The sequence below is a fragment of the Sturnus vulgaris genome, chromosome 1 (assembly GCF_052056855.1).
Source record: "Sturnus vulgaris isolate bStuVul1 chromosome 1, bStuVul1.hap1, whole genome shotgun sequence".
Taxonomy (NCBI): domain Eukaryota; kingdom Metazoa; phylum Chordata; class Aves; order Passeriformes; family Sturnidae; genus Sturnus; species Sturnus vulgaris.
In genome coordinates, this window is record NC_142243.1 from 131581145 (window position 1) to 131605004 (window position 23860).

At 39.1% G+C, this 23860-nt stretch overlaps 1 long non-coding RNA gene across 8 annotated transcripts in view; it reads left to right on the top strand.

The window, feature by feature from the left end:
• LOC148225527 (uncharacterized) overlaps positions 1–23860 on the top strand; it is a 183075-nt gene that overhangs the window by 89836 nt on the left and 69379 nt on the right. For 6 of the 8 annotated variants that reach the window (XR_015807930.1, XR_015807928.1, XR_015807923.1 and 3 more), the window contains 2 exons: positions 19458–19538; positions 19838–19937. This is a non-coding gene — a long non-coding RNA (uncharacterized LOC148225527). The remainder of the gene's footprint in view (positions 1–19457; positions 19539–19837; positions 19938–23860) is intronic. The other 2 variants (XR_015807927.1, XR_015807929.1) reach the window with 2 other exon arrangements.

A 23860-nucleotide genomic window follows, 5' to 3' on the forward strand; every position in this document is an offset into this window, starting at 1 on the left:
CCTCAGCTGCAGAGAATGTGCGTTCAGGTAAATCCGGCTCAGTTGTGGGGAGCAGGAGACTGACACCCTGCTTTGCTTTGCCTGGGACACAGGATGGCCACAGAGAGGACAGGACCACGGGTGACAAAGCATGCAGGCTGTTCCAGCTCTTCACAGTGCCTGTCTCCATCCCTGCCGGCTCCCCTTGCTCTCTGCTGAAATGCAGGCAGTCTCCATGGGAACCAGCACCTTCCCTGTGCCAGTGCCCCAGAGCCAGGGTCACTGCTGGCTCTGCAGCTGCAGAGGGACCACTGCAAGGGACAGGAATAAGACAGCTCCCTTCCAATATACACTAGGGTTTTTCCCAGCTCAGTATTGGTAAATCAAGTTCTTAAAATGGAAATACTAAAAATACAGGAGCTGTTAATTTTTCAGCAGGAGTAAGACTAACCAGCTATCTCACCTAGCTTTAGGAAGTAAAGGTCAGTGCTTGGCTTAGCAAGCACTTGTCCACTTCAATCTACTATGAATGATTGTGTTATAAATTACTCACCATAATCAAGTTGTTCAATCAATAAGGCACTTTATTAATTTATTGATAAGGAATGGGCAAGCAGCACTGGGGACACAGGGAGTCTGTCCTACCCCTGCCCCTTTGATAGGCAGTTTCTGGTGGGGTCGTGCCATGCCCACTGTGCTGGGGTACAAGTCCGAGCAAGCCTGAACATGTTGGCTAGCACTTAAGCAGCAGTGGCTACAAGTCCCCACTAGGTCTGGACAAGGCTCAAACATGTTGTCAGGTTGCACTCCCAGCAAGCAGATAACAGCAATGACAAGTCTGTTCATATTCACACAAGCCCATGTTTCCCTTATACATAAAAAGTGGATACAATTCATAATTATAGTGGCAAAAATATGTGACTGCAAAAAGCCAGCAATTCACAGCAAAGTGATTTTAACAAATATAATTAAATCATTATAATTTCCTTTGTCTCATGTCCATGCTTTACTTTAAGTTCAGTATTCTTGTTTATACTGATCCCATGGTGTGTTTCCATAATGACACAAATCACTATGTAATATCTCACAATTGCATAGCTGGACAAGCCATGCAATACATATATTTCTTTCTGATCAAACCACTTTTTCCAGTTGAATCATTAAGAAGAATATAACCATGGGAACTGAAGTTCTTGTCCAGAAAAAGGCTAGATATAAATACAGAGAGGGGGGGAAATGGCCTGGGGTTTTTCTCATTGATTTCAAGTGAGAAGAAAACATTTAGTGTGATAGTATCAATTAAAGGAAGATAGATGGAGAAGCCATCCTTGTCACAGTCTGCTTCCTTCGGTTGAATACCTAATTTTTTTTGCGTACAGCTGCTGTTTACCTCTTATCACTTCTTCACAGATCTTCCTACAAAATGCATCCTATTATGGTAGGCATCCAGTGCTCCTGAAGGCTATCCTCCAGGTAGATGATGCAATCCTGGAGTATTGCTGGATGGTTTCCCCATAGAACACCCTGAACAGCAGTGTGTGAATGCATTGATTTACAATCACAAGACTTTGCACAAGGTAAAGATACAATCTTCCAGTATAAAGAATAGCTTTTGTAGTGTAAAGATCTTGAGATCACACTACAAAAAGCTTTATTATCAACAAAACTCTTTAAAAACATATTTACTGTGTATTAATCCTCTTTGCAGTGATACTGACTTTCAATAGGTCTCATGATTATAAGCAAACCCATTTTAGCATGGCTGCACCAGATACCAAAATTTTTTAAAAAGCAGCCTCCATTTTTTCTATTCAGGTTGGGATCATCTTTTCACTTGTCATGACAGATATTTACTTAATTAATCTAAGCTTCCTCTCAAACTGCTTAATTAATATTGTAACTGACATTCCTGACTTTAAATACCTCAGAATAAAGCACAAAATATCACAATATTCCAGGTCTGTATTATGCCACTTTTTTTCATAATAGCCTTTATGATATAATAGGTAAAAGATTTTTCTCTCTAGTATCCATTAAAAAATTGCAAAAACATCTATATTGTGCTGAAGCTTTTGTGCTGCTGGAAGTTCTACATGGAGAGAAGGAAAACAAGAAATGAAAATAACAGAAATGAAACAACTAACACATATTTCTATCGCTGGCATAAAACGTTCAGTTTGCTAGCAAAATAAACACATATTTGACATCGAGAATCTGAACAATATATTTCAATTTTTACATTCTGTCTTGGAAATACATTCTTAGCAATGTGATTCTTCATTAATAACACTAAATCAGAGTTAGTCATTAGTTACAATGTCTTAAATTTTTAAATACTGTGGCAAAGACAAATTATTTCTACAGAGGTACAAAACGAAAATCATGAAGAACTTCCTTTATTGGTAGCACTTTGCCTGAACTTATAAGTAGAAGAGTGGAAGGTTACAAACATGGTTCAGCCCTGAGAGATGTTCAATAGCCAGGGCAGTGTATGACTGTCTAAAACAGTCTATTTTATTTCTGGACCATCCTGTTAAGTACTCAGCCCTGGTTGCAGACTGGTCCTTGCCTTGGCAGAATGCCCAGAAGCACTGGCTGGCCCTAGGTGTGCAAGGACATGCCCATAAACCTGTGTCCTCCCTCCTCTCAGCAGGTGGGGCGAGCCTGCAGCCCCTTGGCAGGTCTCCTTTTAACATCCCCAGAGGCACCCAAAGCTCCCTTTCAGTGGATTCGGATAACTGCAAGGAGCAGGAGCACACGTTGCAGAAGGATTGAGTTTAGAAAAGGGATTGCCAATTGTGCATGGCCAAATGTCAGCTGATCCACATGAGGTTTGAGGGTAAAGGCATCAATCCCTTTAATTACCAACTGTGCCATCCATGAAGCACTTTAAAAGATCTCTATGTCCTGGTAACTGAGGTGCAGTCCATCAAAAGTTAACTTTTTCCCTTGGATAAAAAGTATTGTGGCACATTAAAGGAGGTCCTGACACTTGCCAAGGCTCTTTCCTGAAAGCACTAGCTTTTGTCTGGAGACTGAAACCCTGATCTCATAGAGAGTGAAATGAAACCTCCTGAAGGCTGATGGCTCTTCTGCACAGTCCTTGCAGGATGGCAGCAACACCTTGTTTTTCTTCTGTCAAAATAACCTGGTGTGACCCATATTCAGTGCACATCTCACAGGACCAGCCCAGATGCAGCATTTCCTCCACCAAGGGTCACCACCTCTGACTCAGTCGATGATACAGAAAGCTTCAAACACTTGCAAGCAAATTACTTAAAGTACTTTCTGCTGCTAACAGTGGCAGTATGAGGTACCTGAGAGCAGATTTATCTGAGCTGTGCCTAGTCAGACTTTTGTCTCCATGTGTAACACAAGCTCTAGTGGGGTGATGGAAATGCTGGGACTGCAAGCACAAATGCATTCACTTCAGTCTGCAAGGGCTCACTTCCCCTGCTCCTTTCTTCTTCAAATAGCTTAGTGGAGATAATTGCTACTTGCAGTCACTCTCCCTTGTAAACTCATTTTCCTACAATCTGTAGCATCCTGTTTCTTTCAGTGTTTGCAAAGATGCTTGTCAGTGGAAAAAAACCCCAACCCTGTTATATTACTTGCCTCAGACCCAAATGGCATAGAAGACACACAAACCGTCAAAAAATAGCTATGTCAGTGAACAGTTTCCAATCAATCAAACACAAGTGGTAGTCTTTGCCTGGCAATGCTGACTACATGTATTTGCTCTCATTAGTCCATGATATTTTGCTGTTGTTTTCGCACTATGGAAATTTCTGTATGAATCCACAGTGGGTCTTCCATCTGGAAATAATATATATTGCTATGAGTTTCTTGGGAGGAGCAATCATTTGTAGTTTAGTCACACTGTGTCATTCTAGGGCAAGCAACATGATCTGAGATGTTATTTACAGTATAATGATCTGACAGAAATAAACCTGGCATGGTATAGTTTTATGCTGACCTGAGAAAAAACGATGCCCAATAGTACATGATAGCCACCAACTATGGAGCAAAGGGTGGAAAAATGGGTGAAAGACAGATATTTGTATACAATTTATATTTGAAACCTTTCCCTCTTTTTACAATTGATTTTACAGTAGCTTACTGTTATAGACAGAGCTTCATTTTCACTGCAGGTGATTTGGTTGAAGACTTCTAAAGGTACTATCAATTTCAGCTTAGCTGTGTTTTCTCTGGCTGGCCTTTCACCTGAGCTCATCAAATAAAACATAGCAATCCACAGTGTGAATGAGAAAGCAGTAAAGTAGACAAAATGATTTGGCAGAATATGGCACTGATGTTTTGGAAAATAGATTTTTTTTCTAGAACTTCTGTGGAAATTATTCTATAGACTGAACTGATGCCAGGGAAAGGGCAGTGTGACCTTTTTTTGTTGATTCCATTTTCAGGATGAGACGTTATCATGCAGCACTGCTAAGACCTGATTCTTGGCAGTTTTTTCCTGAATAATAATTTTTTTTAGCAAAGTTCAAGGTTAGGTAAGAAGCAAAATATATAATTAAAGGACTCCTTGGCTTCTAGTAGGCTCAGTTTTATAGCTGATCCTATTTTATTTCCTACTCTTTGGTAGTGCTGTTGCACATGTGTAGGGTCAGATTGAGCCCACAGTAAGTTTCAGTGTCTGTGTGTGCACTGGGTGTTTGAGCTCTTGCAACCACAAAGCAAACTCTTGTCTCCAGCTGATGGGAGGCAGCAAATGGTGCAGAAGGTGTCTGTGGGAGTTGCATCATCTCCTGGGCTCTGCTTCTTAGATCCTTCAATAAAGCACTGAGAATGCAGGCAAACACCAATGTTTTAGTATTATAGTGTGGTCAGTCCTCCTCATGTCTAGGTGCTTATTAGGGAGTGAACTAGTCAGAAATTCCCAGAGGTACTGTTTTCTGTCTACTTCTGACCTCACTGTAGTCAATTGGAAAACTGAATGTCCAGCTAATTGTCCAGACTCTTCTACAGCCCTGGGAAAAGAGTTAATTGCAGGCAGGGAAGCAGTTTGGCATTATGACACTTCTACTTTGGTGAAGTCAATCACATCTTGGAGGAGATCACTCCTTTCCATCATCTCTAGAAGCATTTCTGGGCAAGTGGCTTTCACTGTGTGCTGGAACCCTGAAGCACCGTGATGAAACTCACACTGTGAGCAATAAACTGATCAAACCTCAAGAACCTCAGTGGGCTGGTGGCAGAAGCATCAGTTCAGTGTAAGGACAACTTTTAAAGCTTCAAAGCCAGCCCAGATATGTCCGTGGGCTGTCAGAAATATATCATTGTGCTCATTTCTTGCTGATGGCTGTGTCAGAGGCTGATGATTAGAGGCATCACTCCAGGGAGCCAGCCTCACACACAGTGGCTGAGGCTGCAAGCAGCACCAAGGCCAGTGGCATGGCCCACCTCTGATTTTGGCAGATAAAGCTCCAGATTGCTGAGGGCAACCTTTGCACGGTGGACATGGCAGCACCTCAATGAAAGATCCAACACACATATAAAAGAACTTCTAATATTGAAAACATGATAGGGGTTATGGCTAATATCTAATTAGTTGCTGACACCAGCTCCCTCTGAAGTCAGGTCAGTGGCCATGCTTATGTCAAAAGCATGACCTGAATGTGGCCACTGCTCCTCTCTGACCTGAGCAGAGCTCAGCAAGGAGCCAGGGGCAGCATTTCTTCTCCACAATATGCTTCCACTTGCAACTCAGAAGAACCATTTTGCTGTATTCACAATATGGTAGATGTATACAGGGGCTGCTGAGACAAGGGGAATGAGGAAAGTTTCTTCTATCAGTTCTCTATATACAGATGTTGACACAATGTAAATTGATAATAAGCCTTCGTATGGGACACACTGATCAGTATAAGAAACAATTTGATGCTTCTCAAATACTGCAAGTACATATGTCTAAAAAGAGAAATTGTCCAGACAGATATGCCAGTTAGATGCATAATATGATAGCTTTGAGACCTGTGGTTGTGTTAGCTGTATTTACTGCCTGCAAGCAGTCTTTCCCATTAAGTATATTCATTGCACCTTACTTGAGCCAGCATTGCTCAATATTCATCAGCTTACAAATTAAATGTGAAGAATTAAAATTGGATAATCTCACTATTTTGCCATCTGTTCCTCAACTTGAAAGTAGCAGAATATCAAGCTGTTTTGTGGGGTTTTTCCTCAAATATTCATTACAGACAACAAACCACAATAGAACCTCAGGCACAAAAGTTTTAGGACTGTGTCCAAAATCAGACAGGTTTATTGAAAAGGCTTTGGAACCATTGTAAATTCAGCAAGAAAACAAAGAAGTGTTTTCTTCTAAACACAACTGGAGCTGCAGCAAAGAGTCTGCATGCTACTGCCAAAGCTGGCCACCAGAGACTGGAGGCTTTGCTCCTGCCAAACCCCTGGGGTTTGCAGAGGCAGGATCTCTAATTTTTTTTTTTTTTCTGCTTCCCAGACACAATGAGTGCTGGCAAATTGGAAAAGATGGTAATATAACATTAAAGTTCTTCCTCAGTCTGCATGGAAGAAAATCAGCAGTCTGGCATTAGAATTCTTGAGTGATTGGTTTGTTAACACAGTGAAACTAGAGTGATCCTTTTTGAACATTTTGATAAATAAAAGTTTTCCTGAAGTTTCTTAAAAATGTGGTTTGGTAAAAATTTGGTTTAAAGTGAAGATACCGAAGTAATCTTGGTTACCTCAGTAAAAAAAAAAAAAAAAAAAAAAAAAAAAAAAAAAAAAAAAAAAAAATTACACATTTTTAAAATAACTTATAGAACTATCTCCAAACTTCTGAACTTCAGTAAAAGCAATTAATGCTAACATTTGGTGTCATCTCATATTCCCAGAGACTGGAGTAATGGCTAAGGAAAAGGCTTTCTGTAGCAATTATCCAAAGGGATAATTAAAATGCAGGTAAAGTTAAAATACAGATAAAAATTTTCCTATTTAAGAAAGGTAAACCAGGACATCAGTGTCATATCACACTTTCCCTAGAGATCCATTGCCTCATGGGAAATTCAGCTCCGAACAGAGAGCCAATAAAAGTCTAATTTTAGTGTAGAAGTTTGTTTTTTTTCCAGACACAGAGTGAATCAAGGCTAAAGGGGCATAAAGGTCATCTCTGTATTCTCCTTTTTGAGCTGTCATAGCTGCAGATCTGATTACTGCTGTAAAGGATCACCTTTGATAATTGTAGTAAAGGATCAACTTTGCTGAGGGACAAATTTCATCCTAATGTAGAGGCTAGAGCCTTGTTCCTGTGATACAAAAAGGTACAGGATGACTGCAGGGAAAGGTTAGTGACCCCTATTAAAACAAACAGACTATGATGGGTACTTGGAATTCCCAGTAACTTTTTTTACTTTTTTAGTGGCTTCTGTTACATCAGGATTCACTTTTTTATCTCTGAAAAATCCTCTCTGAACCGTATAAATCCTTAGTATCATGATGACCACATAAGATTAACTGCAGTGAAGCTGCGGTGGAGAAAACTCAATTACTGGGATAGGAAAGGTTAGAAACATCCAAGGGAAAGCATATATGACACTGAGCAGTTTTAAAGCATTGTTCCAGTGTTTTTTGTCACAACAAATCTCTACCTAGGTTCCCTGTTGATGGCTGCCTTTGCCTACACAACCATATAAAGGCAATAAATTCTTGTGTGGCTACTAATTACTGATTACATTCATGTACAGATTCATCATCTCCTCCAAAGAAACTTACCCATGATATATTCTTATATTATCTTCTGATGGTTACAAGAAATTTTGTGCCATACTGCAGATTTCCTTTAAAGACCCTGCCTGTAGAAGTTTAAAGTAATTTTAAATCATGTCTGATTGGTACTTAAATGATAGTGCAAAGATAAAGATTGGTGTCTTAAAGAAGTTCAGTAGAAATCCACTCCATTAAATGATTTACAAGAAGAATAAAAGGTCAAGAAACTTGTTCTTAATGCATCCCTGAAGTCTGAAGGTCTGTTACACTCTGAAGTCTCAGGCAACTTAGAACAAAACCAAACCAAACTGTACAGCACCTAATTGCACCTCAAGGCATTTTTTTAAAGGTTACAGCTGGAGCTGGACAGGAACTGAAAGATCTGATGAGATTCCTACTCTTCCCCATGCTCTGTGGGGATCGCAGGTACTGGAGCTGAACTTTGAAAGTGGAGCTGCAAACAGTTGTGCTTCTTATTCATTACACAACAGCAAAAAGAAATCTCCAGAGTGGAAAAAGGGTACAAATAAACTTTATCACTGGTACTTTTCAAATTCTGGGCTAAGACACATCAGTACATTTCTGTGTATTCTGGTTGTTTCTAAAACAAGACAGGGGAGCTTATTTGAGGGAGTGCAAATTACTTGAAGCATTTACTGTATTCTCACATGTTTTTTAACCTCATGAGGTGGTCAGTGACCGCCAGTCACTTCCTAGGATCATGAGTAATGCTATAAGGCAGGTGGCTTCTGTGCAGGAAAGAGTAATTTAAAATTACAATCTGTAGTTTGTGGTGGACAGGGAGTTGTGTATATGTATGCATACCTGTGTCCATGACTGCCTACATGGGAGCCTTACTTGCTCCAAACATCATCACCCCATGCAGCAGCAGATGCCAGAAGTAGTTATCCCTTCTTTAGCACAGCTAAGATATCACAGCATGTTCAGCTGTAAATATGGTAGCACAGGTGCAGCCATGAGGTCTGCACAAGTGTTCCTTCAAGGGAAAGTGAAATCTGAAGAGGAGAGACAGCAGCAATGCCACAGGGAAAAGCACATGTGAGTTGCATTACTGGCCTGGCAAAGATTTGTTCACCTGACACTCTGAATCCTTTTCTGTGAGAGGGTTTGATGAAGCCAGCACAAGCATGAGGGACTTTACCCACATTTTTGCTACACCACCAACAATGGAGTAATGTACAGCACTTCAGAGCTCGTAACTAGGTCCCAGGACTCTCTAAGCTCTTTACTAGGAAGGTGGAGGAAATAGTTACAGTATCTCACAAATTACAGTTTCCCCCACACCACTTGGTATTTAAGATCAATAAACACCAATGTCCAGTTCCTGTTGGTACCTTTCAGCTGTGTTCAGGTTTGACGTTGCCAGGCTGGCCCTGAAGGTTCCTGCTATAACCCTCTCAAATCCTTTGCCAAACAAGATGAATAGCTGTGTGGACAACCTGCAGAGCTGTGGAAAGCTAATCAATGCCTGCCTCATTCTCCAAATGCTTTATGTGCTTTCACAGGTGGTGTGAAAGTCAATATCCAAATAGGAGACCATTGAAACACATTGTCCTGCCCTTCTGAGCAATTGTTTTGTTTTGCAGATGGCTTTTTCTTGCCCTGATCTTTGTGGCAAAGCAAGCCTGTGTACTGCCAGTCTCTGCCCAGATGACATGATGCATCACATTTCTTATACACCCCTGTGGTGAAATGTAGGGAAAACTTTAAAAACTAACCAGATTAAGGGGAGGATGTTGGTAAATGAAGAGACATCAGCCTCAGTAGTTTAGGTGAGATCCCTGGATTTTAGTCGTGGGGAAATAGAAGAAAATAACTGACAATTAAATTCCTCTACTTAACTTTAGTTCTTAAAAAAACATCTGGTCTAAACTATTTGTTTGGAATGCAGCCTCAGTTAATGGGAGAGACACTCTTCAAAATGTGATCTGTGCCTTCATCAGCACATGTCTCAGTCTGGGGAGAATGTACCCATTCTTCCATATGGGTGCAGGCATCTTTGACCAGCTGCCAAACTTCTACCAGGACCCCAGCAATGATGGGAAGAGCGTGGGCACACAGATTTATTGCCATAGTCTCTAAAAATGATTCAGTTTAAGCTTCATTTCCAAGGATGTCTCAGGTAGCAAACAGCATCATGGCATTGTAAATCAAGGAGCTAAGGCTACAATATGCCTGTTGCCTCTGAAAGTGGGATGAAAGGTCCTAAATTGCTTGATCCTTTGGGAAATCACAACTACTTCTGAAAGACTTTAAATTAATGAATCTTGCACTATATTGCCACGGCTTCAAACACCATGTTAAATAATCTGATAATTTGAGAAGTTAACTGAAGGGTGAGGTTTTATTTTAACACCAACAAGGAATATATATCCTCATCAAAACAGTTTCATAATTTTCAGGTAAACCACTCAGTAGGGAATCAAGCTATTCCTTATAATTTAATATTTGATGGACTAAAATGCCATTTGAAAAGGTAATGCTGTATGAAGCACAATAAGAAGATACTCTTATCTGCTCCACTCACCCCCATCAAGAGTCCTGTCTCTACATCATTCATTTTTGAACTGTGTAAGTCTGCATGCAGGTCTGTGGAATCACACCCAGACTGAGATTTGTGCAGCCCATTTCAGGATCTTTCTGTTTCTAAAGACATGGCAGGAATGTTTTAGTGAGAACTTACATCCTCTATGAACAAGCCTAAAGAATAATACAGTTACATAAACCCTAGAAAGAAATATTCAAGGGCATTTGACTGTTACAAGATGTTTTCAGGTTCACATCTCAAAGTTTGCCACGGTGTTTGTCGTTTAATTTAGCAGCACTGAACAGTAAGTGCTTTCAGCTGCTGCTTACTGTGAAACAACATCTAGAGTGTTGTACAAGGTCTAGATGTTGCATGTCTTTCTGCACTTGCAGAATTAAAGCCTTAAAATTATTTCAGAAACTAAAATCTAACAGGATTTTCAAGTTCTATAATCAGACACTAAAAAGAATGGGAGTGAGTGGAGGAGTGGGGAATGTAGAAAATACAAAAACAAAGGGAAAAATAAATATTTTTCGTGCTGGCATGTTCTGCACTGATAGAACGAGAGGACACAGTCTTAAGCTGTGCCAAGGGAAATATAGGTTGGATATTAGGAAAAAGTTTTTCACTGAAAGAATAATGAAATACTGGAATGGTCTGCCTGGGGAGGTGGTGGAGTCACCATCCCTGGATGTGTTTAAAAAAAGACTGGATGTGGCATTCTGTGTCATGGTTCAGTTGAGGTGTTAGGGCATGGGTTGGACTTGGTGATCTTGAAGGCTTCTTCCAACCCAGTTATTCCGTGATTCTGTGATTCTGATTAGATGAGCCTCAATAGGGAAATAGTTGGAAATTGTACAATATATCAAATACAAATGGAAATGGAAAAAGGACAGGAGAAAAGAAGGAAACAGTAAGAAGAACAATTCCTCTGTCACATTCTCTGCCTACAATGTATTATATGGACAACAGACAAAGGACCCAGGAAAGCAGTGGAATTGCTTGATTGCATTAAGGTACCTAGTCCAAGATCAGTGGAAACACTACATCCTGACATTATGAACCATACTGGTCACCAATTCATGCAATTCCTAGTTCTTGGGAGATTAAATTCTTCGTGAGGCATTAGGAATAAGGCACAAAGAGTTTGTATATGAAAGTGTGGAGAACATATACAGACTCTCCAAGGATACAGATGTGAGCAAACCTAGTGAATAGACTCTCTTACAGATGCAAAGAAAAATAATTCCCCAAGTAGCAAAGATCAAAAATGTACGAGGAAGGACAGCACCAAGTATGTGCAAAATGCACAAATGCAAACCAAGAAATTATAACTTAAGGAAGATTTTTGGAGGAAGAAAGAAATTACTTCTAGTTATTAATTCTCAATATATTGAGTCATTTACAATAGCTATGGCTAGGAAAGTCATTATGTCAAAGTTTACAGACAAGAAAAGCCAAGTGAAAAACTGCTGAGAAAAGAAGCAGTGACTCACAAGAAGAACTTCAAAATAATGTTATAATAGCTAAAAGTAAATGGTTGGTAAGACCAGGTTGGCACTAGGTACAAAGGCAAAGCAACAGCAGCCACACAAAAGCTAATGTACAATGTAGGCTACAGTATATGAGTGAACACACAAAGCTTCAGCAAATCAGCATCAAATTCAGTGATAGCATGGTCATTGCAGTGCTAAGATGTGCTCAGCCACAGCACAATGAGGGAAAGGATGCAGACTGGATGATTACACATCAACAACACTCAGAAATTATGGCTTTCACCTAAAACAAATATCATGTGCTCATAGGTACCAAACCTGGATGGACTGCTCCTGCCACTGACAGATTTATCCATCCATCCAGAAGGGCAGGCTGAGAGGCACCATGCTGCACCATGGCACTGCTGCTGTCACATGAATTCATTTGGAAATTCAGGCAAACTGAGGAAAGAAAACTATTATGAAGTTGCTATTTAGCTATATGTGAGAACATAGCTTTTAGGATAAAACAGTGTAATTTGGAAGAAGAGATTACATACTCCCTTGCCTTCCATCTCTCATTACTTTCCCCATATTTGAACCTAATCAGCATCTAAAATGTATTTAGAAAGTTTAAATTTATTTTTCCTTTTCTTTTAACCTTTTAATTCATGCTGAAAACTTATGTGGGAAAACACTTGACTGTTCCTGTTATCCCAAAAACATTACATTTGAGAGATGATAAAATAGTAAGACCAGGCAAGCAGAGACAAAATCTGTGGGTTTTGTGGCCTAAGTGAAAGGTCATCTCTAAAAATGTCACATTAACAATTTTTTTTCTCTATTTGATCCCCTTTGTGGCAGTGCTGAAACACTGATAGCTGATGTGAATTCAGAGGCAGCTGAAGTGACCACTAGTGCCATAAGTTGTTTGGCTTGAATGGTTGTAATTTTAAAGATATTGAGATTTGAAATATATCTAACTTAAGGCCTCAGTCTGAAATGTTCTTTTAAATGTCTCCCTCCCCACAAAAAACCAAAAACCCCAAAATCAACCAAAAAACCTACCATCTCAATTATCTCTATACATATAATGATATACATATATAATTATAGAGAAGAGGAAGACAGAAGATGATTGATATACCAAAACACCCAAAAAAACTCAAAAAGAAAAAAAATGGCTATTACAGACATAGAGAAGTAGTAAGTTTTCTGAAGGAAGCTTATTAAGACACTTTCCATATCCTGTATTTCCATCTTCTCCTGCATAAAATGTTGCAGGCTTTTTATTTCACTTACGAGATGGATTGAGCAGTTCTGGTTTGAGTCACACTCCTTTCTCTCTTTCTTTTTCACAGAACAATTTATTCACTGTTACCATGGAAATGATTTCATCTTTCCAATAGTAGGATTCCAGCCCTGCAGTCTTGGTTTTGTCAATACAGTATCCAACACCTAACATCCCTACTTTATTAATGCCACCGTTAGATTAGACTATTTACCTATATCAAGAAAAACAAATCTTTCAAAGAATTTAATCAGTTAAAGAAGCTGGTACTCCATCATCTCATAGCTTTGTGCTGCAAATAAAAGACTCACAGTTATGACCTCCACTATTTATTCAGACTCCTCACAAGGCTCTGTCTTATCAGTCAGTTCTGTCCCTTCTGGAACAGGTAATGCACAGACACTGATGTAACACAAGACTTCCCAATCTTTTTTTTCCTTTTTTTTTTTCTTTTCCTTTTCTCCACAACTTCATGGGTTTTTTTTTCATACTTCCCTGATGGTCTTTTAGAAAAAGATAGAGCTGGCATTCATGGGTTTGTATCCCTACCTTTATGCCACTGTTACTGACAGACTTGCCAGGGGAAAGGCATACTCTAATCCTTAAATTAGAGCTTAAATGGGGTTTTCTGTTTCATAAGGCAGATGGAGGGGCACACAGAACACTCTGAAACCAGCTGACAGAGACAGACACCCGTAACATATACACAGACACAAATAATCAGCGCTGCGTAAAAGTGGCATCATTTCCTCACAATTTGCTATGCTTCAGTTGTGACTCCTTTGCAAAACACAAGCTCCAGACACCATTTTTGGGGGGGTGGGAATCAGTTTCTCCCTTCATATTTATCAATAGATTTAAGGGTCTATCTGGGAGTAAGTAAAGAGTGATTTAAAGTTCAGTCTGATATTGTTGATTTCTTTGCAAGAATTGTCTACCCAACAGCAAAATAGAGATTTCTCCTTAAAACGTAATAAACTTAGAGAAATTTTTATGAGAATGTTCTGCCTTGTCTTTGTGCTTCAGGCAGAAGTCTCTTGACCTCTCCAGAATGAGGCAGTAATGCACAGCAGTCAGATCAGGTGTGATGCCATTGCTCCATTTAAAACCACACCTCAAAGCCAACTCAGCACTTCCTAAAATTTCCAGCCCACCTTGTTCAACTTTCTGGTGTGTTTTCCTCAAAGCTTAACTTCTGGATGATGTACATCCATCTTTCATTAAAAACACTCTCATTGCTCTTCCTTCTGAACACATGCATAGTATGAGATGAAATGGCTTCAAGTTGCATTGAGGGACATTTATATTGGATATTTGGAAAATTTTCTTAAGGCAAAGGGCAGTCAAGTATTGGAACAGCTGCCCAGGGAAGTGGTGGAGTCACCATTCCTGGAGGTATTTGAAAGGGGCACAGGGTTCAGTGGTGGACTTGGCAGTGCAGGGTTAATGGCTGGACTCGACCTTAAAGGTCTTTTCCAATCACAATGATCCTATGTTTCTAAAAATTTCTTTTAAGAGTAGCCTCTTCAGAAAAGGATAAATTACCTCATTGATTGAATACTTAAAATTAGCAAGGCAGAGCTGATGAGTGTGAATGAATGTGTCGTTTTAATACTTTGGGGCTCTCTGGGCATGGCATGTCATAATATTACATTAAATTTTCAGATGTCTTGTTGCCTTCCATGGCAAAAAATAGATAGTGAGAGAAGAGAGGGAACCATCAAAGATAAGAAATGTCTGGACAAAAAGACTATCTGTTCCAAGATGCTGCACATTTCAATTATGTCATTCCCATTTTTTCAGGCTCAGTGTGAGATGACTGGTGGAACACAATGTGGGGATGTGCTGAGTTCTGGCTTGACTGCCTCTGCCAGTGGCAATGATCAGGATATGATAAATGGAGCTGGTAGCTCCGGTGGTAATAATGGTGACCTTGATACTTCCTGTTATATATTTTCAGCTGCTTAAAATTTTGCAGACTGTTAATGGTTTGGGTGGAAGTTTTCCATGCTGTCTTTTTGCTTCCAAATGACCTCCTTCTTTTAAGTTTCACCTGACATGATCTGGCTATTTCTGATGGAGAAGCTTCCTGGTTGGTGCCTAATGCAGAGCAGAAAAACAAAACTGGGAAGAGTGGATAATAGACCAGCTGAGTGTGCTGCCATGAAGTGGGACCTGGGCAAGTGGAGAAATGGCTGACAGAAATCTTGTGAAATCCAGCAAAAGAAAATGCTAATTCCTGCATCAGGAGAGAAGTAACCCCAGGCGCCTGGACAGGCTGAGCAAAGCCTGGCTGGAAAGAGCTCTGAAAGAAGAACCTGGGGTCAGGGTGGACAAGCAACTGACCTTGAATCAGTGTGTCCCTGTGGCAAAGACAGCCAACACCAGCCTGCACTACTTTAGAAAGTAAATTGCCAGCAGGTGGGGAGAGGTGATTCTTCTCTCAATGTTCAGCACTGAGGAGAGACATCTGGAGTGCCAGGTCTGGTCCTGGTGCTCCAGAGAGTTTGGACATGGACCTGAGATGAGATATGGACTTACTGAAGTGAGACCAAAGAAAGGCCACCAAGATAATTAAAGGAGTATGTTGCATACACAAATAGGCTGAGAAAGCTGAGACTATTCAGCTGGAAAGAGACTCATGGACCTTATCCATGTGAATATATATCTGATTGGAGGTAAGAAGAGGGAGTCAAGCTGTTCTAAGTAGTGGCCGCTGACAGGAGAAGAAGTCGATGGGCACAAAACTGAAACACAAATCTCCCTCTGAACACATAAAAACATTTATTTAGTGTGAAAGATGTTGTGGAGGATCCATTCACGAAGATATTACAAATAGATATCGTTCTGGACAAATTTCTCTAGCTGATTCTGCTTGAGTATGGGGTTTGAACAAGATATTGTGAATGAAGAAATCTTACCAATGCTTAACAGAACATTTCTAGCTTTGGAGCAGGAATTTTAAAAGTCTTAATAGGAAGACTCTCCTGCTGTCATTTGTCTTCCTGCTTCCACCAGAACATTTCTAAATTCACAACATGTTGTTAAATTTGTGAGGCATCAATAGAGCATGACTGGAATTTGATCAATAGGCAGGTCCTGCAGGCACCTCCTGTAGGGAGCACAGGCCATCTCTGGGCTGCAGGTACTGTATAAAATTCACCCTTCCCTTCCTTTGCTGCCTGGGGCACTGTGGTGCAAAGCTCAGACAGAGAGAACCACCCTTCTTTCAAGCTTTCAAGGCTTTAATTGCTGCTGCCACAGATAGGAAGAAGACTGAGAAGCCTAACTGGACTTAAGCAAAATTATGTATCCCTCACAGGGAAAAGATTGCCAAAGCAAGATAATGAAATGGAAAAAAATCCAGTGCAGAGGAATTAGAGTAACAAGGCTGTTACAAGCCTAGGAGTGTTTGGGGAGCATGGACAGACTGTAACCAATAGCAGATATAGAGCAAAACCAAGGGACAAGGTCACACAAAACCTGGCTTGCAGCATTTCCTGAGCATAATATAATTTAGCAACTAACTGCTGTATTTTGAAGTTAATGCATATGAATTTATAGTTTAGTTTTGAAGTTAGTGCATATCTTCTCCTGTTCCCCATGTATACATGTGAATTCTCCTCACCAGGCTCATCAGATGAACACTTTTATGATGCTTTGAAAAGAACAATCAATATATATATAAGTGCTATAGGATCTTTTGAGATAAAATTCTCTAGAGTGTTCCATTCATGTCCTCTTCCTTACTCTGTGGAAATAACTAGTCTTTATATAATATTCATCCCTGATTACAGGGTATAAGGTTTTTTTCTGACTAAAGAAATAGTTATGAAAGAAGGCTAGGTTTGGGTTTTCTGCTTTGATGCACAGCAAACATGCAATTTTGCTACCGGTAGCAACAACGAGCTTGGAAAATGATTAGGCTTTTAAATGACTGAGCTTTTTGAAAAAAGCATAAACAGGAAGATGTGGGCTGTTTCTGGAGTTATAGTGACTGCACTAGAAGGGAAGAGACAGCATGAGTGATACTCCTACAGCAATTTCCATGTGGATTCTACCAAGTCAGAGGAATTCCTCTAAATTTATGAAGTCTGCAAAATTTTAATTGAGCCTAAAATTTCACTCTTGCTGATTTTCAGGGCTTGAGTTGGATTTTATCAAACTAACTGATAACTCATGAAATTTTGAAAGGTTATTTACAATGTTGAGCAATATTTTCATTTACTCCAATTCATCTCATATGGATTAGTTTGTCTAATAGTTTTGCATATCTTTACATTCATTGCAGTTCATTAATAAATACTTAGTTTCAGCCACTTTCATCACTTTCCACTTGAAACTTATTCTTTCTCAAATGTTAAACTCTTCAAAGATCTTGTTATGAAAGATTCACATTTCTATGAAAATCATGTCCAACAGTTTGGCTCTGGCCTGGAATGATAACTTATACAGAAGTCTTATTCCTTTCAAGAGGAATCTCAGAGAGAACTTTCTTTTTTAAAAATAATAAAATTACAGTTTTCCCATCAGCTTTCAGCACTATGCCTCTCACAAAAGCTAGTGTGTCTACTGGTCAGCTTTTGTCTAAAAAAATATTTGTCCTGTGATCAAATAATGGCCCAGAAGATGAAAAGGTATTTCCTTGTGCTTTGGTGGGGGGCTCTGCTCTTGCAGTGCGTGGAGCAGACCCACCAGTCTCACCAGTGTTCACCCATGACCCATGTTAATAAAAACAGTGCATAATGGCTGAAAAGACTGGCTGAGATGCCTAAGAAGGGCACATAAACACATAACCTTGGACTGCTGTGCATTAACTTTCCTAAACGTTGTGACAATAAATCACATATTTTGTTTGGTTATTTGTTATTTTTGCTGCTGTACTGCCTGGTTCGTCAGGTGTGATTATACCCTGCAAATACATAGCAAAAAAAGCTTCCTTGCCTGAAGGGCTTTCTAAATTTAGACAAAAAAACCAAACCCTGAGCAGCAACAGGTTACAGAAAACAGACACATGGACAGTAGAAAACAATTGATTAAAATGACTCAGAAAAAATGTTGTGGAAGTAATATATTTGCAATTTTTTTATAGCCATATAGCAAATATGAGATTGTGCATTCTTGTATATGAGGTTGTGCATTCACCTGGGACTGAAATGGCCATTTAGGGAAGCTGCTAATGATAGCTGTCAAGTAATAAAGACACTTTTTAAAGTCCAGGTTAAACTGGAATAAGAATGTTTATTGACTTAGCTGATATTTCACAAATAAATCCGTGAGGAAATATATGAAACAAAATGGAACTTAGTATCACAAACTGCCTTATGCTATTCTCAGCTTTACTTTTTCATATGCATGTTTAAGCCTCGGTAGTGGTCCTTTCTGTCCTTTGTGCTTGCACTGTCCTCATGGCCCTGTACTTGAAACTCCAACAGTGTTTTCAGGGCAAGTTCTCATGGGTCTCATGGGAGGTAACTACTATTTTGCCCCTCTTTTTCCTCACTCCTTACTTCTTGTTTTCTAGACCTTGAATCATATTGGAGAAAACGAAACATTGAATAACAAAATAAAGATCAGCAATTTAAATAATAAAACAATATTATCCAATAATTTATGTGCACAGTAGCTAATATGCAAAATTTGCACCCTCTTAGTATACACCCCTCAGAGTGGAAACAATGGGGACTAAGAGTGGCTCAGAATGAAAAGTATGTAGTGCTAGGGAAAAGCCATGGCAAAAATCATCAGGTATCTTGTCATCTTCATCCTTACCACCTGCTGCACTGGACAGCCACTGCTGCCCCAGAGGCAGTGTCCTGGAACTCTGTTCTTCCTGGGTGGTCACAGGGAAGAAGCTTCCCTCTTCCCTTCTCTATTTCTTCCCTCTGTTTTATTTGAGTTTTAAGCATTCTCCGCACTTTGATGTAAAGGTTGATTATCTGATTGAAGCACCTCTGACATACACTCTGTTATCATACCCTTTATATTTGAATCAACAAAACCAATTTCCATCTTTTCTATCTAATTTGAGGTGATCCTTTAAAATCCTCCCCCTTCAATGACTTGTTGAGAATAGCCTTACTTTTTCTTTTGGAAAATGCTGCCAATATCTGCATGGCATCAAAGTATGACAGTTGCAATTTATTTATCAGCACATTAGGTTTTAACCACAGCATGCCCTCTCATCACTCAAGAAAAAAATTACAGGCTAGAGTCTTATAGCTATATCATTTCTATGAATAATATCTATAACTGAATTTAGTCCATCACTTGCTATTATTCTGTCACAGGAATGTCAAAACAGAGGAGCTATAAAGCAAACAAAAGAAGAAAAATGGTAGTCATAAGGTAAACAGTTTCAAGAGAGAAAGACAATCAGAGGTGGAACATTCATTGGAAACTGTTTTTTAACCAGGTACTAGGAAAGTAGTATGGCTTGTCAAGACCTGATACAGAAAGAACATTGAAAAGCTAATGGACTTCTCCTGGAGGACAGGTGAGTGAATAAGGCTATATGCTACGTGCCTGTTTGGGAAGAACAGACTAATGGAGAAGAGGCTGTGAAGGATGGCCCAGGCCATCCAGTTGGATCAGTCCCAACCTTCAGTTTAAGAAGCTTTCAGTATAAAAATCAGGCACTTAGACTTTCACTGCCCTGTTTAACACTGTTGCATGCTTTTGACTGAGCAAGGAAGAATTGTTTGAAGAAACTGTCTTGCATCATTCCACATGACTGAAAACCAAAACAAGCCATTCATCTTTCTCAGTAGTCCAATCACAGGATTCTGTCTTCAGACAGGTGAAGGAAGTGAAGTCCATCATGGGGAGGATGCTCATAAAATGTGAGATGCAGTTCACACTGCTCCTGGGACCTCAGAAATGTCTGAGCAACTAGGTAGGCATGTTTTTATTGCAGCAACTCAGGGTATTTCATGGAATTGCAACTGTTATTGAGCTAACTTTATTGCCATGCTACTTAATAACCTGCAGTCCCTTCATTCTCATCAAACCCACGTGAGATAGGGTTATAGGTTCATTTATCCTGTATTATAGGCCAAATAAGAGACTCAAGGCTCCCAGGGAAATAATCAAGGAGAGTTGCACAACTCTAGAACAAGCTGATAGGTAAAAAGCCAATGGCAAAACTTGTCTTCTAATGAGGTTTGCATAGTCTCCAGAGCTTGCTTCAGCCTGAGAAGGAAAAGCGTATTTTTCAGTATTTTTGTCCTTTAGGAAAAAAAAAATCATAGAATATTACAATAACTGAGGTTTGAACAGAGATTGTTTCAACCAATAAATTTTGAAGAGCTTCAAGGATAGAAAATCCATCTTTAGACCATAAAGACCTTCATAAGTATATCTCTCTTTGCTTCATTATTTCAGCTTCCCATAAGAAAGGTGGAAAGAATCTCTCTCTTTAAGTTCTTCATAACTCAGCATTAGCCAACAACTGTTGTACACTGTCATAACCCTTTTTTTTTTAAACACTGAATTTATGGAAATAGTAGTGATGTTAGAGAAACAAAAACATGTACATTCATAATAATGTGTCAAAATTTCTATTTGCCAAAGTATTCCTGGAGCTTTTATAGGAAAAAAAAAGGTTTCAGTTTTTAAAACTGAAAGACAGAGAACAAAAACTGTTGGAAAAAATTTGGTGACTATAGAGCTCAACACAAAGCTTTTCTGCATAAAGTTTTTTGAAATACAAAATTCTAACCAAGTAATGATATTAAAGAAATTGAACTGGGGAACTGAGACATTGGTCTATATCTCAAGTCAATCTCTCTTGCCATCTTAATTTCCTTATTTTTATTCTTAATGTTACAGATATAAATAATAATAAAAACTTAAGAAAATAGTTTTTCCACTTGAAAAATTGTGAACTTTCAGAAGGATTTAAAAATTTTTGGACTCATCCTTTTGGATCTAACTTTGGAAAATAGCATCAATCCAGAATTTTCCTTCATATAATCTTCATTTTCAGATGTCTGGGGCTAGTCTTTGAAGCAAGTCATAAAATAAAAGGAAGATCTCAAACCTTTAAGGCAAGTAGATTTTATCAGGGAAAAAAAAATGGCAAATAATATTTGGTTTTCCTCTAACAACTTTTTTTTAGCTTGAATTTTTGAGATCTGTTCAATTATTTTTAGTCTGCTGTATTTTATGATGTGCTGCCAATGATATGTTGAAATTATATCAAGGTCATTTCTTGTGATTGACATTATCACTGTCCTTCTTTGGCTTATTACATTTTTTGTGAGCAGGAAATCCTGATGCTATCAAGTCAAGTATCTACAGAATTTCTAGAGACTTATACTGCCATCCTCCGTAGGAAGAATAATAATAGTTCTTTCTTAGTTTGTTGCTTAGGCAGAGTAAATAATTCTTTCACTATTGCACAATCTGATCAACATACCTACATTGAATAGGCTCCTTTTTACCCAGACAATGAATCCCTTCTCTCTTGCCATATTTCATAAAGTCTGCAAATAAAACGATAAGCATTGTGAAATTACTAATATGGCAAAAGGAAGTCATTGTTGGCCACTATTCATAATGAAGGACAGAGTTTAGAGTAATTCTGATGGTTGTGATCTATTTCCAGGCCAGCATTGAAACTGTTACAATCCCTTTCCCCTGTTTCAAATGGACACATTTTAAAATAGATATTTCAATGAAGACACTTCCTTTTTGGCTAATTTGAACCTCTTTATTTTGTAAACCTTCAATATATATTTCAAAAAGCTTCCTAAGAAAAAGAGCGCACAACCTTTCTTTAATTATTTGACATTGAATAAGAAAAATCCTTTTCTTTAATGGCCCAAGAGGAAGAGTTTTATGTTCCAAGGACTTTTATGAGGATCAAGTTGCCAATTTCCAAGTTTTAATTCTTTTCCAGCGTCCCTTAGTGACTAGAAATCTGGCAGCCTGGAGTTTAAAATCCACTGCTCTGAGTTAGGTGCCTCAGTTCTTGAGCATTGTATAGGATAAATTAGCTATAAGGATCTGGAATAAAGAGATGCCAAAGCTGAATGAATTAATGTTATAGTAGGAATTTTTCCATTATACAAGGCTGAGTGGTTGAAATTTAGATGTCGAATGAAAGAAAATCTCTGTGATTATTAAATATCACTCGGTTTTCAACGTAAAAATGAGTGGGAGCAAGGGAAAGCCCTACCAGAACTGTAACTCTCTGAAAGGGAGGATAATAACATAAGAATTTAAAAAGAGCATTTCATCCTGAATCACAATCACTTCTAGAACACAATGAAAAGTCAGAAATAAGATGGCTTTTTTTCCCCCTACCAATTTATGATTTCTCATTAACTCTGTATTTTCAGGAGCAAGTGTCTGTCAATCCTTTTAACTAATCATGAAAATGCCAGAGCTCCACCTAAAGAAAAATGTATGAGAGGGACACATTTTAATAGACTTCAAAAGGAAATTGAAAACACAGAAAGTTTGCAACAAAGACTGTACAGTGTAATTATTTGTTTTGGAGAATCATTTGAGCTAATTGACTTCTTTAAAAGAAAACAAACCAGTTCAATATAAGAAAACAAACCAGTTCAAAGCCAAAGGAAATACATAGGACCTCAAGAAAACAATTAATAATGACTTAGTGATTTTACAAAGATTACAGAAAATTACCCTTCCAAATTAGTGCATAACTTTTCTATGACTTAGCTCCTGAAAAGGACTGTTCAGCAATGCCTCGACCCATTGCTAGGAAAGCAGCAGAAACACTGCCAGGGATGAGGGAGTAAGCATGCCTAAGGCTCTTGGAGCTGGGTGGGAAGAAATTGTGCTGCAGTTGTCAAAGACTCTGTCCCTCCTGACAAATAGTGCAGCCCAACATGGATCTGTTGAGGGAAGGATTCTGTATGAACATGTTATGTGTTTCAGGAGGGTCTCCAACGTGTTTTCCTGGGGTGTACATGCATTAGCAGCTATAGTGAAATAGGTGCACACCTAGAGTTTATCTTCCATTCTGGTTTTTGCCAGATGGAATCCAGTTTCTGTCCTCCAGGAGTGCTTGTGATGTGAGACAGAAGATGGGAAGTATAATATAGGGTTATTTTAAAATACCTAGTCCTGATCTGAACGAGTCCACTTGCACACAAATAGATAAGAGATTGCCAATATTATTTTTCCTTCCTGCCATTGGAAGATAATAAAACTCTTCTCAGGGCTGCAAAACTAGTCGAACTGGACAATCTCAGAGCAAATATGCAGTTTGGGCACTACTTATTCGAATCTAGATGAAAGGCTGACGGTCTAGATTGTTCTTCATGTTGGCTGTTAGTGTATGAATTGTTGGTTAGTGTGCAAACTGACACATGGCTCTTCAAAGTCAGAGAAAAATATTTTTTTCAATAGGCCACTGATTAGATGCGGCTGAGTCAGAAGGGTATGAGTCACCACTCAAATGACAAGTGTAAATTTAGAGCCGAGGGGAAGGGAGGAGGCTTTTAAAAGCAAACACATTGTTTGAAACTGAAGAAATTGAAGCCAGGTCTCCACCACAGGATTTTGCTGGCATACCATGTATTGTCTAGAGGTGTTAGAAAATCACCCACGGAGTTGACATTGGTCTATTGGCAAAGCCCACAGTGAAGTCACAGGGATGCTTAAGGAAGAGTGCTTGTCACAAAGCTGTTGCTGTGCAGGGCAAGGATAGAGCTATGCTGATGAACATCTTGGGATCAGATTGTTGATGCACGTAAAGGTGCTGCTGTTTCAGTAGGCCCCTCAGAAAGTGAGAATCCCTCTGTGTCTTTTCAAGATCCTGAATGGATTTAGGTGTGAGCTAGC